This window comes from Camellia sinensis, chromosome 6, assembly GCF_055761805.1.
Source record: "Camellia sinensis isolate YWXY chromosome 6, ASM5576180v1, whole genome shotgun sequence".
Classification (NCBI taxonomy): domain Eukaryota; kingdom Viridiplantae; phylum Streptophyta; class Magnoliopsida; order Ericales; family Theaceae; genus Camellia; species Camellia sinensis.
Genome location: NC_138966.1, coordinates 31,431,332 through 31,448,880, shown reverse-complemented (window position 1 = coordinate 31,448,880; position 17,549 = coordinate 31,431,332). Strand labels below are relative to the sequence as shown.

Below are 17,549 nucleotides of genomic sequence, written 5' to 3'. Positions count from 1 at the left end.
TAAAATCTGGAAAAGTAATCCCATTTCCGAAAAGTGTTCTAGAAACTAGATCAAATTCTCTACGAACCATAGGGAGACCGAGTCCGGTGGAAGATTTAAAATAGTCCTTTTATCTCAATCTTCATGTGATATTAAATCTGGAAACTGTGTTATGTATGGATGTTTTATGCCCTTGAATCCATGAAATTGCCTACTTACATATGAGCATATCTTGGCATGTTATTATGTGTATTATGGTTATGTTATTTATCTTCCTCGCTTTATGGATGCATGTCTATGTGGATATTATTGTCTTGTAAGTTGGATTAACTTGATTTAAAATATTTAATTTACACTACTGGAAAAAGTAGATATAACCACATTTTTTTTGTGGCGTTTTCTTTGTAAATGTCGCTAAATCTGTTAACCAATCTTTTCAAATTCCTGATGACGGTGGGATAACCGCGTACGGAACGACATACATGTAAAACGACACCGTTTTGTGTATCAAAATAAGAGCTTTGTTTTTCTTCCCTTTTTATAAAGGCATCTGTAACTACGAAATCCAAATCTATCTAGAGATATTTCAATTTGTGTCGATTGAGTAGAGACGCGACTTGAGAGAGAGAGAGAGAGAGATTGAGGGCTGATTCTTTGATTTCCATCGATTTTTGATGATTTTGATCTGGAAAATCTTGTTCTCCCTCTTGACTTGAGTATATATCTTCGAGATTGTTCGAATCCCTCTGATCTAAATCGATCTAGGGCTCAAGGTAAGGGCTTTCTGATCTAGATTTGCTAAGTTCACTCAAGATCTGTAAAATATCATTGCTAAAACAACAATTTGGAGTATATTTAAGTTGATGTTTGGAAATTCATATGCATTTTTCCCCCTGATCTAGCTTATTTCTAGAATTTTTGCTTTTGTTTTATGTTCTTTCTCTTCGTTTGTGGTCTCTTGCTCTTTCTAGTCCATGCAATGGGATACATGGAAAGCTCTTATCATTCATGGCGATGGATTTTGTCTAGGTTTTGAGTGCGGTGTCAGTGTCTCCGGACAAGCAGCGGCCAATATAATTGAGATGGGTCATAAGTAGAAGTTAAAGATCTAGAGACCTAGATCTTATTCTCAGACCTGCTATCCCTTTGATCAGATCTGCAAATATCAGGTCTAAATTCTATTTGTTACTCTCTTCTAGTTTTGATTGGATTTATGTTTAAGCCACAGCACTATTTTGAGCAGTTGGAAAATGTGTTTTGTTTTAGTTTTTGACATAGAATTTATTTGTTGACATTCCATTTAGTATTAGCAGGTACAGGGAAATGTGTTTTGAAATAGTTTAGAAAGGATATATATATATATATATCTCTGCAGCAGAAGAAGATGAAAAATGACTCCTTTGAGTTTGTTGAAAAGACTGTTTACTCTTTTGAGAAAAAAGGACTGGTTTTGTAATACACAAGTTTGTCCATCCCCCTTACTTTATTACAGATTGTGTTTTCTAATAGGTGATTAGAATATTAAACATGTAAAATTACATATCCCTCCTCCAGCCCAGCCAGAGACCTACCCTGCCTCCCAAGAGAGGTGATGTGCTCATGTAAATCCTTGCTGGCTACTAGTTTGATTTCAGTCATGCCACTTCTCTACTACTAGTAGTATTTTTTCCAAGTATTTTAATATCTTTGTTTTGGGTATTGTTGTGTTGTTCTTCTCCTTTCTCCAACCTGAATTGTAATGGTGAAAGATCCTTTGTTCTCAAATGTTTGTTATTTGTCCTTAAAAACACTCATAATTAGTGGATTACATCTGAATCTCAGGTGTGTAAGAATTTAAAACACCTCCACTGAATGAATTTTATATGTTGCATAAATCTGGCTATTCGTCTCTTGCCCTGATATGAAAAGCTTAATTGTAGTATTTGAGTGCTATGCCTGGTCTTTAATTTTAAAGGCAAATTACCCTTGTAGTTATTATAATTTCACTCTTATGTTGATAGTTTGGTCATTTAGTTCTATTTTCCTCAACCAAAAAAAGAAAAAAACAAAAAAAACAAAAAAAAAAACAAAAAAATTGAATTTCTTACCATGTTACAATTTAATGCAATTGATTATGCCTTTTGTAGAAATTGGGTTGAGATGAAATTTGGTGATTATGATGTTAGACATCCAATTTGAAAAGGGATATAAGCCTCCGATTTTTTAAAACAAGGATGTTAGTCTCGACGATGTGGATGCTATTTTCGATGAATCAGGGGTAACTATATCTTGTTTATAATTTCAGTCAGAAAACATTTGATCATCTACCCTTTCGGTTAGTATTTGAGGAATAGGGCATGTGGGATGACTTTAATTGTGATTTTTGTTTTGATGTGTAGGACAGTCAAAACCTTGTCGTGGAAAGACGGGAAGAACAACCTGTGAATCCTGTCTTCATGAACGCTTTTGAATACTTATATCTAAATCTTAGGGTCTCAACCTCAGTTCTCTGTTTGAAAAGAAAATGGTATGTCAGAGGCTTATAGCTTTTTGATTGTTATGTCTTGGTAACTGAGCTATCAGATGTAGTGATCTTTAGAATCTGAGCATTCCATGCATTTTTGTCAGTTAAGTCAGAGTTCCTATCTCATATCATGAATAAACCAGCTGATATTTAGCTTTTTAACTTGTTTGATGATGTATATTTCCAATAGTTAATAGTTGAATGACTAATAACTGTCTCTATTATATTGGACAGACCCTGAGCCGAAGCTTCAAAGGGAGCAAACTGGGCACAAGGGTCATTTATCTATTGCAACAGAGGTATGATCTTTCAAGGGTCACCTGTTGAGTGAAAAATCAGGACATGAAACAAAAGAGGAAGCAAATGATGGTCAGTATATAGTAGTAATAGCAATTACCATATTTCAATTGAATTTTGTGTGATGGTTTTTTAATGGGTAATGGTAATGCCACAACTCTCTTTGTCGGTTCCATGCTGAAAATGGTACACAACACAAGCTAAGTATATTTGTTCCATATTGAGTAGGCTATGGTGTTGAATCGATGCTTACCAATTATTGTCCGTTGATTGCTTATCATGGCCTGGTTCATTATTTGTGTTTTGGTTCAATGTGAAAAACAAACCAAAAAAAAAATAAAATTGAGCCTATCAATAAAAATAGAGGATTTGGTATCTATGCTTTGATCATGAGTTTCCTTTATTTTAAAGTTTTTAGCTATAAGACAATGCATTTGTTCACTATTAACGATTCACAAAACTGATGCTCATTAATTTTTTACCACTGTTTATGGCTAGTCTTAAATATATTGAATATATACTGAGTAGTGAAATATGATTTGGAATGGTCCTCAACTTTGGCTTAGAAATTCTGATTGTAGGTAAGGTTTTTTTATTTTATTCTGTGAGCCCTGTCTATTGGAAGAAACTTATGTTTAGCTCTTGGGTTCCATGTGTCAGTGAGTCTTATATAATAACTGTAGGGCATGATAGATCTCTATTGTGATGCTTTAAGTTCTGTTTGTTATGCTTTTCTGGTTTATAAAGAGGATGACTGTAGGACACAGTATCTTCCTCTTCAATTTGATGACTTGATGTGGTATTTATGTCCTGTTGGTTCATTGTCTGGCCTTCTTTTTTTGTTGTGCATATAACTGATCTCGTATGTTGAATTTACATTGAAGTTTTGACCCGATATCATGTTCATCAACTTGAGCTAATTTGAGTTGTTTGCTTCAATGGGGTCCACTGATTGGTTGTTATGATGACCTCTGTAATACATATTGTTTAATGGTTATTAGATTTGTGCTTTTATTATTTTTGTGCAATGGAACTCTAATGATGGTCCTTCTCAGTTGGTATTGACGTTTTACCCTTTTTGCCTATTCCAGTCATCAAGTTCATGTAGTTTGAGAAGATATGTTGCAATGTCATTGATTCAACACCATCTCCCAGGTATATATTTTTTCTAAGCTTCAAGGTATATATATATTTTCTGTTTTGAAACCATGTAGTTTGTTGGCTAAACCATGTAGTTTTCCTAATCATGTAATCTGCTGTAGTTCCTTTGTCAAAAATACTTTATATGAACATTTTTATTTTAGGATCACTTTATTTTAGGTATAGAGAATTTTGATGTTGACTTTTGAATTTTGGTCACAAGTCATTTATTATTCGCGATGATTATAATTTGCTAACTTTTTATTTTATTTTATTTATTTTTTTGTGGTTGGTTTCTCTATTTGAGCTTCAACAATTTAACAGGACAGATTCCGAATGCACTGTTCAATTTGAGTTCTCTCACTTACTTGTAATAAACATCTTCTGCCCTGTTGTTTCAAAAAAAACTCCCAGCATGTACTCTTTATTCCTTGAATTAATTTCTTTATGCGCAGGTTTCTTGGGAATAATAAATTAGTTGGTACCCTTCCTGCCAAATGAGTACATCTCTCCTGAATATGTAAGTATTTCTTATATAACCATTCATAGCTTAATTTAAACACATGTAAATGGGTGTTATCAACAAACTTCTTTTGTAAGTTTTGAAGTTCATTCCTTCTTTGGTCTATAACAATTATCAAGAGATGTTTGTTTTCTAATACATTTTCTCAAGTTCCATGATTATATATAGATTCAAAAGCATAATCCACTATTGAACTACAATGATACATCAGAGATTAATCATTTTTGCCATTTGATTTTTATCGACAACAACATGTTTTTTAGACAACCCTGCTATGTGTGCAAGAAAATCATGTAATAGGCAAGGAAACAATCCTAGTACCCTTGAAACTGAGACTGACAGTTTCTACATTGACTTGTACCCTTGAAACTGAAACTGACATTGAGATTTTCTAGGGTGTAATGTGTAGTAATTTAGTGGCCTTATCACAGTGGAAAGTTCAAACAACAGGTGATTCTCTCCCTGCTGTATGCTTTTTTTTTTATTACATACAATTCTGAACATTCAGTAAAACAACAACACTAAATGAAGGTTAGTTTCTTTCCCATTAAATTGTTTTAGCATTGAACAACAAGAGTTAGTTACCAGCACCTGCTTGAGCAGTCAAACATACGTGACAGTGCTGCTGAATGCAATAGTTTTTTGAACTTTTTATGATGCTGATATGTGCTCATAAATATATGTGAAATAATGATGATGGCACCTTTCTAGTTTTGAAGATATGGAATATTTCATTGATCTTATCTATAGTCTAGATATCCAGTTGAATGGGATTTACTGTATATAACTATTTTTTTGTGTTTCAGTGTACATTATTTCTCTTCTGTATTCTTTATAATGGTCTTGGTATTGGATTTGATATGATTTCCTGGTAACTAAAGAAACACTAAAGATTTTTGTGATTGTTTGACAGCTAAAGGAAACTACTACAATAATATGCATTCTTCCTCTGCTTTCAGTGTTCTGTCTTCAGGATTGAGGTGTCTTCAAAGGAATTTTCCCTGCAACCGCAATTCTCCTGTCTGTAAGTGCAGTTTAGAAATTTCCTAAACTACGATTCTGAGAGTAGAATATGTACATCCATAATACAAGGATAAATGGGATCACATCTATTTGAGATCATTGTATGAATTTTACTCGTTAATTTTTAATATGCAATTTTGAAACATAGATTATATAATTTGGTGTAGTGGACAGAATGGACTCAAATGTGTCGTTCTATTGTTGAGAGAATTCCCAGCCATAAAGTGCCTTGAACCCATAAAAATATATATGAACAACGAGATATGGCTAATATTTACTTTTTGTTAATTGAATGACCTAATTGAATTCAATCTGATAATTTTTCTTTCCTGTTGATTGACAGATTTTAACTTTTCAATTAAAGTGTGGTGGTCCACAGATTACATCAGCAATCAAATTATTTACGAGGGGGATAACGAGACACTGGGTCCAGCTGCATATTATGTTACTTGTATGCATAATTAGTTCGAATTACATCTAGTTTGAATTGCATCTTTTGTGCCGGTCTGTTTTATGTTTACTTAAATTTAGTCAATATATTGAATATTTTTTATATTTATTACAAGTAAATTTTTAGTTATGTTTACTTAAATTTAGTCAATATATTGAACATTTTTTATCTTTATTATGAGTAAATTTTTAGTTAAATCTCACAGAATTAACACAATTTAAAAAAAAAAAAAATTGAAGCTATAACGGAGTTTTTAAACGCCACTATAGAGTAATGTCAACGATTATATTTTTCAAATAGAAAAGATCTATCACGACATTTTTAAAACATCGCTAAATGTGATGTGACGTCATTGTACCGTTATGCATTACATTTAGCGGCATTTTAAAAAATGCCGTCTATAATATAATACAGCGACGCTTTTAAAGCGTCATAAAGCTACAGCAACGGCCGCATCTTCAACGTTTGGCACAAAACATCACAAAAACAATTAGCGGCGTTTTTGATAATTATAGAGGCGTTTTCAAAACGCCACTAAAAACCTAATTTCCAGCAGTGTTAATGGGAAACCTAATTGGGAGGCTATTGGGTTTTCGAACACTTGAGAAATAAAAAGACGAGAAATGTGACATACAGATTGTTGGGATGCGTTCCCTATTTGAAAGTTAAAGTCTTATACAAGTAGTTTTCGAAACCCTTGAACGGAGCGGTTGCATTCGGACCCTAGGTGGTTTGGTATAAGGAGGGATTCGGGCAAGGCCCTATTTTACCGTCTCTTTTGAGGCCCTGCGGTTGGCGCTACACGGTACATAACCGTTGGTAGGCATCCAAGGTTAGGTCTGCAACAAAGCAGCAAAATAGGGGGCATACCGAATAATCCGCGTCCGATTCTTGTGGTTGGGAGGACGAAATCTCTTTGGGGGATTTCTAGTTTGCTAACATCTAACTTAAACCTTCATTTCTTTAATTGAGTGTCATTCTTTATTACTTGATGTTATAATTGTGATTGTGTATTGGACTGGGAAAAAGGGGTAGGGTGTGTGTGCGTTTATTGGGCATTCAAAGCTTACGGCGTATCATACCAGGTGACGAAGCGGAATTCACGGCTGGAGATGACGAGCCTGAAACTTTTGAAGACTTTTGGCTATCCTAGAAAAAAAAGATTAGAAGTTTCTTTTTGGATGTTTTGTAAAGACTCATTTGAAGATTTAAGCTTTCCTTTGGGATGTAATGTAATGGAACCATCTTTTGAGTCATATATATTGTGATTGTTATGTATTTATATTCTATATATAAACCTTATCGTTACTTATGAGACCTTGTGTCAATACCTTTTAAGATCTGTCAAAAGGGTAGTGCGCTGCCTAAGAAAGCTGGACTTAGAAGGGAGGCTAATTTGACTCCTCCGGAGATCTGGGATCTTACTTGGTTATTGACCATAGGACTCATTAGTGACTTTCCCTTGACTGCAACCAATAGTGTAGAATCGGGGCGTCACATTTCTCACCTCAAGGGAAACCTATTGCTATAAGGTCATGCCCTTCGGGCTGAAGAATACGGGGGCAACTTACCAGAGACTGGTTACTACTATGTTCAAGGAACAACTCGGCCGCACCATGGAAGTATACATCGATGATATGGTGGTGAAATCCAAGGAAAAGCACACTCATTTTCTATAAAGTACAAGATGAAACTGAACGCCTCAAAATGTGTATTTGGCATCAAATTCGGCAAGTTTCTCGGCTATATCGTCAACCATCACAGAATAGAGCCCAACCTAAGGCAAATCTCAGCAATTCTAGAACTTGGCTCTCCTCGGTCGGTTAAAGAAGTTCAGAAGTTGATGGGAATGGCCGCTGCCCTCAATAGGTTTACTAGCCGTTCCTCAGACTGCTGCCGATAATTCTTTCACACACTTTGGTAGAGAAAAGCATTTGAGTGGACCCCCGAGTGCCAAGCCACGCTAGACAGCTTGAAAACTTATCTCCGATCAGTACCACTCTTGGCAACCCCATCGGTGGGCGATCCGCTTATTTTGTATCTGGCGGTATCCGACCAGGCGGTTAGCACCGTGCTACTAAAGGAAGAACTCAGGGAGCAACGACCAATTTGCTATGTAAGCAAGGCAATGGTTGACGCCAAAGCATAATATTTACCACTGGAAAAGCTCATCCTTGCTCTCATCATGGCTGCGAGAAAGTTGATGCACTATTTTTAGGCTCATACCATAGGGGTAGTAACGAACTATTCCCTCCGGTCAGCGCTCCGTAGCGCGGAAGCTTCAGGGCGAGTCTTGAAATGGGCTTTGGAACTCGGCCAATATGATATCCAGTTTTTACCTAGAACAGCCATCCAGGGGCAAGTGCTCGCCGACTTTGTAGCTGAGTTCACGGGGTGCCACGCTGACTTAAAGTCCGATCAAGTGCAACCTAAACCCAACTGGCGAATGTATGTTGGAGTCATTTGGCAAATGTACTGTGATAGATCATCCAACCAACGTGGCAGCGGGGCAGGCGTAGTGATCATGACCCCCGAAGGGGCAATAATTGAGCAGGTGGTCAAACTGGGCTTTGAAGTAACAAATAATGAGGCCAAATACGAAGCATTGTTAACCGGCCTTCGTAATGCTCTTCACCTTGGTGCACGGCGGTTACTTGTTTTCTATGACTCAAAATTAGTCATCAACCAGTTCAAAGGGGAGTATGCAGCTAAAAAAGACTGCATGGCAGCCTATATGAAAATGACGGATTCCTTGCTTACAAAATTCGACCACCACGAGTTGAATCAGATAACCCGGGATCAAAACACGCACACGGATGCCATTGTTTGCTTAGCCTCCGCCATTAACTCAGAAATCAAACGAACAATTAAAGTAGGGTTCGTTCTAGAGCCGAGCATCACCTCTTCTGAACCAGTTCAGATTAACATCATTGAACCAAGACCAAGTTGGATGGACCCTATCGCTGTATTCCCTTCCTCAGAACAGCTCCCAACGGATATGAAATAAGCCCACAAGCTGCAAAATAAAGCCCTCCGATACTGTCTAGATATGGAGGGAAAGCTTTGCAAAAAATCTCTCTCTAGGCCGTACCAGGAATGTGTTCACTGGGATAAAGTTGAGGAACTCCTGGCCAAAATACATGAGGGTAACTGTGGTGCCCATTCTGAAGGACATTCATTGGCCCACAGAGACGTAACACATGGGTATTGTTGGCCGACGATGTGAACAGATGCCGAGAATTACGTAAAAAAGTGTGAACAATGCCAAAAGGTTTCCCCTTTAACTCATCTGCCAACCGAAGAACAAAATTCCATTACTAGCCCTTGGTCGTTTGCTCAATGGGGACTTGACATCATCGAACCATTGTCGCGGGCTCTAGGAAACAAGCAATTCCTGATTGTCGCAACTGATTATTTTACAAAGTGGGTCAAAGCAGAGGCATTAACACATATTCAAGATGTCGATGTTAAACGTTTTGTATAGAAAAATATCATAACATGATTCGGTATATTGAGAGCACTTGTCTCCGACAACGACACCCAATTCGATTGCGGCATCTATCGGGAGTTATGCAGCACATATGGTATCCAGCCTTACTTTTCCACGCTGGAATACCAACAAAGCAACAGTCAGGCTGAGGCCTCCAATAAAGTGATCCTGGACGGCATCAAGAAACGATTGGAGAAAGCCAAAGGCAGGTGGGTTGAAGAATACCCCAGTGTATTGTGGGCTCATCACACCACTCCGAGACAATCTACTGGAGAAACGCCGTCCGTTTTGTGCTTTGGGACACATGCAATCATCCCTCTTGAAGTCGGCCTGCCTACACTGAAATCCAAGGTTTTTGACGTAGGCCGTAATGACATGATTTTGGTCCTAGATCTTACTTTGATTGAAGAACGCCGAGATCGTGCTTTTACGTGCACGGCGCGGTATCATCAGCAGCTCGCCAAGTCATATAACCAGCGCTTGCAGTTGCGTTGTTACACATCTGGTGAACTGGTCCTCAAGAAAGTGCTTTCTGCTACTAGGAATCCGACAGATGGTAAATTAGGCCCCAACTGGGATGGTCCTTATCAGATTGATTCAATTGCTAGAACATGGGCGTGTCGACTTTCAGACATGACCGACAGAAGTTTGCCACGCCCCAGGAATTCCATGCATTTGCATAAATTTTATCATTAAGCCAACCTGTACGGCGTGCTAGTCTGTTTCAAATTTTTATTGTTATTCTAACATATACAAATCTACGAATTCCACAATGCAATGCCCCTTTTTATTATCGTCTCCTTAATAATGATTGAATAGTGAACAAGCCTCTAAGTTCAGAGCACCCTTCGTGGATATCATGATTGGCCAACACAAAGCCTTCAAATTCAAAACGTCCTTTGTGGACGTCACGATTGGGCTAAATAAGCCTCCGAATTCGAAACGCCCTTTGTGGATATCACAATTGGCCAACATAAAGCCTCCGAATTCGGAGCGCCCTTCATGGACGTTATGATTGGGCCGAATAAGACTCTGAATTCGGAGCGCCCTTCGTGGATATCACGATTGGCTGACACAAAGCCTCCGAATTTGGAGTGCCCTTCATGGAGGTCACGATTGGGCCGAATCAGCCTTCGAATTCGGAGCGCTCTTTGTGGATATCATGATTGGCCAACACAAAGCCTCTGAATTCGAAGTGTCCTTCGTGGACATCACGATTGGGCCGAATAAGCCTCTGAATTTGGAGCTCCCATCGTGAGTATCACGATTGGCCAACACAAAGCCTCCGAATTTAGAGCGCTCTTCGTGGACGTCACGATTGGGCCGAATCAGCCTCTGAATTCAAAGCACTCTTCGTAGATATCATGATTGGCCAACACAAAGCCTTTGAATTTGGAGCACCCTTCGTGAAGGCCGCGATTGGGCTGAATAAGCCTCCGAATTCGGAGCACCCTTCGTGGATATCATAATTGGCCAACATAAAGCCTCCAAATTCGGAACACCCGTTGTGGACGTTACAATTGGGCCAAATAAGCCTCCAAATTCGGTGTGCCCTTCATGGATATCATGATTGGCCAACACAAAGCCTCCGAATTCGGAGCGCCCTTTATGGATGTCACAATTGGGTCAAATTTGCCTCCGAATTCGGAGCGCCCTTCGTGGACGTAACGATTAGGCCAAATAAGCCTTTGAATTCAGAGCACCCTTCGTGGATGTCACGATTGCCTAACATAAAGACTCCGAATTCGGAGCGCCCTTCGTGCAAATTCATGTTTGGGTCAAATAAGCCTCCGAATCTAGAACTCCCTTTGTATTTGGCAATACAGCGGCATATGCCCTACAAATATGCCATTATCACACGAATTGATACAAATATTAAACAAATAAATCCAATAAACATTTATTTATTTCACTAAAGAGGCACAAATACATAGCTTTGGACAAATTCAGAAGTACAATAATATGTTTCTTAATATCTAAGTCTTCTCTGGCTCGGCATCTTCTTCGTCGTCAATTTTTTCGGCATCGTAAGCTTCGAAAGGAAACTTGTAATTCCGAAATAGTGGTGATGTTGAATCGACTTCCGTTGATCGTAACGCCCTAACCCAACCGTGCTTAAAGCCCCGGTTCTCGCATCAACAGATGTCTTTTGCCAAATTTTCCTTAGTTTTTTCAATGTCGATTTTTCGGCCATCAAAAAAGCCTTCTTCATAGGGCCGAGTTCTTATAGCCTCCATGGCAAACATGTTTGCCATTTCTCTATTGGCCATAGCATGATCCAACAGGCATTGGCTAATTCTGTCTGTGACAACTGGATTTGCAGCACGTGGAAACTGAGTCTCAGCCGCCTTGGCCTTTTTTAGCTCATCCTTGGCCTTTTTTGCACGGCACTCCAAGTCTCGAATGTGCCCCTCCTTTTGCTCGAGCTCTCTTTTCATCGCGCACAAACGCATGCCGATTTCATACGCACTGTAAAGTCCTCGGATCGACCCATGCATACCTTCCTTAAAAATTTCATAATCACCCCGGTTGACGAGCGACTGCTGCACCTCTGGCGAAAATATTTTCCGTGTGAATTCCACCACCACATTAGGGTCACGGACTATTGAGCCCACTTCGGTCATTGGTTTGTTCCCAATAAAGATTGAAAAGCTTGGCTCACTTCGTGCAGCGGCATGACCACTCGCAGCCTTTGAGCCCCCTCGTTGCTGCACCCCATCCCTGGGGGACTTCGCTACTTTACCTCTTCTAGGGGACCTGCTCCGACGTCTGGGCAACCGACATCTCTCTCCCCTCTACTGTCACGTTCCCTGTTCTTTGAGCCTCGCCTCCTACAACACGATGCATTTCAGCGTCTAGCTCCGCCAAACTTCTTCCTTTTCCTTTACTATTGAAGAATAATATTTGAGACATCTATGGCCCAACTCACGACCATAGTCAACACTCAAGCTTCTACTCATTCTCAAATTATTGACTTCTTCTTTCGTCGCCTGTGCCAGATCTATTCCACAATGCCTGGGACCTCTTAAATACTAGATACCTCATTCATTAATTACGAGTGTATCATTTTCGATGTGCCCAGCAGCTAACCCCGCGTCCGTAGTGGGGTCTGAAACATGCCCAATTGGAGCAAGGGCAAATGTACGATTGTGCTAAGCATCTTAGATTATAGCCGAATCACGATATACTGCCCCACTTGGCCAGACGAGCTTAGCATTGAGCCGTGTATTTTATTCTGCAAATTATGTTATGTTGCAAGCCGTATGTTGTATTCGGCTCTAGAACAACTTGTCTAACTGGGGCAAGGGCAAATCTTGGATTGTACTCGACATCTTAGATTATAGCCGAATCACGATATACGACCCTACTTGGCCAGACGAGCTTAGCACTAAGCCATAGAGTTAATTCGGCAGATTATGTTATAGCCAAATGTTGCATTAGCCATTAATTTAAATGGTACATTGTTGCATTGAGCCGAATTGTGGTATATTGTCTTGGCCATTAATTTAAATTATTTATCGCCAAATTACGTTACATTGTCCTACTTAGCTATTAATTAGCAAATACAGAAGAGAGACAAAAAGGTAATTTTCATTCATAAATTGAGTACAAACAATCGTCATCTTACACATGAAAACAACCCTATAAATGACTTCTAAAAAAAATGTGCAAAAACCTACAAAAACTACATACAGAAGATAACTAACATAAAGCAAAGTTACACTAACACTATTTATTCTTTAGGGTCGGACTCCAACAGCTCAACCTCCAGCTGCTCGTATGGAATTGGCTGCTTCAATGTCACATTAGCGGCTGCTAGGGCTTTAAGCCAGCCGTGTTTGAAGCCCCGATTTTCAAACTTAGGTACCTCCTCAACATACTTTTCCGTGGCCGCATTCTCTCCGGTATCGAATGCCTTGGAAATCTCAGAGCCGGCGATTTCGTTTGCCTTCTTCAACTTTTCCAAATCGGCCTCTAGCTTCACAATCGCCTCCTGGGCCAATTAGAGCGCATCGTCACCAACGTTCGCCCTCTTTTCGGCGGCCACCCTGAGTAGAACGGCACATTTGGCCTTCTCTTTCTCAACATTGGCCCTCGCTCACTCTTCCTCCACTTTTCTTCCCTCAGATTCGGCTTTAAGGGACGCCATCGCCAATGCGGCTAATGCCTCTTTAGCCTTTCCCTTTTTGGTTTTGATCTCGGCTTTCAGCCGACATGCTCAACGGCGTCATAGTGACGGCGCCTGATTTCTGCGATTCTGCCCGCCACTTGAAACAAAACATGGGTAAGTTAGTTGGCACACAAAAGAAACAAAGTATTTTAAATTTGTCATTTATGAACCAATATCGCCGACTGAGCAGCTAGTGTTATCGAAACCACGTTCGATTCTGCACGGAACGCAGCCTTGTCCATCGGTAAGTAAATCAACAAGGCCATGCTTAGGACCACGAATGGGTTCTTCAAAGCCGACGCATCGACAGAAACCAACGCGTTCTTCATTCTAGGTTGGATAATAAACGACACTGCCAAGTCTTGGGACTCTTCTATACGAGACTGTTTATCGATTAAGTCTTCAGAAGTGTCGACCTCAATCTCGGTGGGGCGTTTCTCCTCCCCTTTATTCGGTAACTAGGTCATTTGGTTGTGCAATGACCGATTCGGCCACAACAATTTGCTCCATTTCCTCAATGGGAGTAGGTGGCGAAGGTTCAGCATCAACAAAAGTAGGTGGTGGAGGTTCAGATCTGGTAGCTTCGGCCCTCCTTCAGGCTGCCATCTTTTCGACATTTTTCCTTCTCACCATCTATCCGAGCGATTCCCAGCCATGTTTTCAGGATCTATACTGGGTAGGTCTCCTAGATCGATGAAAATATCATCTTCTAAAGATATATCAATTCAGCTTGAAGTGGATGTGAGGTTGAAGGCGACTTCTTCAAAGACCAAATTCAGAGTCATGTCAACTTCCTCCCCAAAATGACCCTCAGACCCGTCCAAGTTGGACTAGCTCGGCTGTTCAGCGGCTTGATCACCAACTTCACTGCCTACGTCTGAATCTGAACCTTCAAGGCCAATGTCCCTAAGGCTCTTGAAGTTTGGGAAGATAAGTGCTGTAAGATGCTGCTCACCCCTTGGAATTGGGACATGATCTACAGCCGAAAAAGTTGAATACATTGGATCGTATCGAAGTAGCACGTTGGCTGCTCGTCCTTGCTTTTGAAGGTTTGGACGGCCAAAGAATTTGATCGCGGTTTTGACTTGCTCAAGTACAGCGTCATCGGCCGAAGTGAGTGCTTTCTTTAGATCGTTACCTGTACAAACGAAACAATTAAGTTCATGGAATTGAAGCCAAGTAAACAGATAAGAAATGCACCAAAAAAAATTTAAAAAAAAAAAAAATGGGTCTGTACGGCCACCTGGTTCGCCTTTTTGCCTAGGCAAAGGATCCAGGCGATCTTCACCTTCACCGAATTTCCAGTTACCGCGAACAACGACCATGACATCATCAACACACTTACCAAGGCTGGCGAGCATAGTCACCAAGTGGTGATCAATGTCCTTGGCCCTGAGGAAGTAGCATTTTTGCCAACCAGAAGATTTCGCCTCGGCATAACAATGCCGAATAGCAGGGATTCCTAGATTAATCCTAAGTTGGCGATTTAATTCTATTATGCCCATTATGATTCAGAAAAAATTTATGCTTAGCTGTGAAGGGAGTAGACCCCAATAACGAAGAACGGCCCTCAGAAACGAAAGAAGGGGGAAACGGATTCCGCCCTCAGCGATTGACAGGAGGGGAAAGATAATTGTACTTGCATCAACCCTCTCCATATCAACTATGCTGTCCGCCATGAGTGATAGATGGACGTCATCTGGAATTGAGAAATGGCGTCGAAAGACAGAAATACGGTCCGCAGAAAGGACATCTTTTAGGTGTTTCGTCATTCAAGTCGGAATAGAAAATATGCTAACTAAAAACAAACAAGAAAATGGGAGCTGGAATGAGGAAGAAATACAAAAAGAAAAGAACTTACAAGTTAGAGAGAGAAGGACAATGGGGAGTAGGCAGAAGTTGCAGAAGTCGTGAAGGAAGAGTGATACTATGAAAGAACCAAAAAGCCTTGCACCTTCAAAAAATATTCGAAAAGACAGCGTGGGTTGGTATCGTATTAAATGAGCAACATGTACGAAGCGACGAAAAGTTATAATGATTTCTAAAACTGTGTTCATTCTAACGCTTCGGTATTGGAAGAAGTTCGAGCACCGTATTTTTGACTTTCCACATGCAAAACCAAACATGCCGGCTAATTGGTATTAGTCGGATGTTCAGGAGGCAATTGTGGAGACTAAATAAAATCAATTAGGAAGAGGCCAAGGCATTTGATCGACGTCAGGCTAAAAGCAATTCGGCCCTGACCAAGGGCTCATGAAACCGAATAAACGAATCGTCCATATAAGGAGCCGAATAGTAGCCAACACTCAACTGGAAGGCCAACTAGGTAACTACGCGCGAGATCAAGAGTGGGCCGGACCCTTGGGCCCAGAGGTAATATAAAAAGGGAGGAATGTCAACTAAATGAGGTATGTGAGAATAGATGAAATGACTTAAAATAGAAGTAAACTAGAGAGAAGACTAACTTGTCCATCGGAGTCCTAATTCCGGCACCCCCGACCGGAGTGTTCATCCCTTTTTTAGGTATCAATCAAAGGATCAGGGATGTCTGACCAGATTCCAGAGTATTTCTAAACCACTTCACCATATGATCTATTCGCTCTTTCATGCAAACTGAGGGAAGAAAAAAAAAATTAAACAACAACAAATAGATTTAAGAAAAAAAAAAGAAAAAAAAAATCCTATATGTTTATTATCATCATCATCATCAACAACAACATCAAAAAATTAAAAAAAAATAAAAATACAAATAAATAGATTTTGTTGAATGAAACCCTCAGATCTTGGATGGTCTAAGTATACACATTTATATATATAGAAATGTATGTATGTATGGATGTATATTAATAGAAATGTATGTATGTATATCTATGAGCTATATATATAGAGAGAGTGAGAGAGAGAGAGAATAGTGATCGATTCTCCTCAAACTCGACAAATGCCTCTTTGTCTCCATCATCACACCCAAAAATATGGTCTTGCACTCCTCATTGGTCATATTGGCAAACCGTAGGCCTTCCCATGGCGAACGACCCACTTCTTGTAGGTAATGATTGACGTGTCGAGTGCAGATAAGAGGATAAAGCAGAGAAAGATGAAATAGAATATGGAAGGAGATTTGAAGGATGCCATTGTTGATCTTAGTTTGTTCATCGACCTCCTTATTGCCGTGATCGGCCTATGGTGTCGCCTGCCTTTCCATCTCCACCTCCTCTCGATGGGTTAGTGTTAGGGTTTGAAGATAAGAGAGAAAGAAACAATGGTGAATAGGCGGTGGAAGGCCAAGAGCGAATTAGGAGAGAGAGGAGAGAGAAAGAGAGATGAAGAGAGATAATGGGAGAATCGATTGTTTGGTTTTGACAAACAATATATATAAGGGGTAATTTAGTCATTTGTAGGAGTTTTTCCTTTTGGACAAAGTAAATGAGCGCCTGGACCTTTGGCTGAGGAAAATCTAAATTTGGATTTATCAATCGAGTGCCCTTTCTAAAATGAATTTGGCTTTTTTCAAGTTGTCATCTCAATTTGAAAGAATGTTTGGGCTTGCTGGGCTCATTTTTGGATCGATTTTGGTGATCCGACCCGTTCACTTTTTATGACTCGTTGGGAATAGCATTCATGCAAAAAATCAAGGTGATTGGACATTGGTAGCTATATAATTAATCATAGTTGTTTTAAAAAACTAGATGACAAATATAATTTCAAGAACATCAATCTATTTTTCATAATACAAATTTGATTCGAATACAGTTATTGATGTTTGATCATCTTGATTTTTGGTATGAATATTTTACTTAACGAGTCTTAAACAATTAACGGTTTGGATCACTAAAATCAATCTCAAAATGGGCCTATCAAGCTCAAATGTTCTCTCAAGTTGAGATTGCCAACTTGAGAGAAGACATACCCACACAGTATATATAATGAAAAAAGAATAATAGAAGGAAAAAAATGGTTTAGGATTCTAGTTTA

At 39.5% G+C, this 17,549-nt stretch overlaps 1 long non-coding RNA gene across 1 annotated transcript; it reads left to right on the top strand.

Annotated features, from left to right (window-relative positions):
- The first annotated feature begins 2,032 nt into the window (after positions 1–2,032).
- Positions 2,033–2,861, top strand: LOC145792259 (uncharacterized). The gene is made up of 3 exons (XR_014331647.1): positions 2,033–2,236; positions 2,358–2,485; positions 2,717–2,861. It is a non-coding gene; the product is annotated as an uncharacterized LOC145792259 (long non-coding RNA).
- The last annotated feature ends 14,688 nt before the right edge of the window (positions 2,862–17,549 follow it).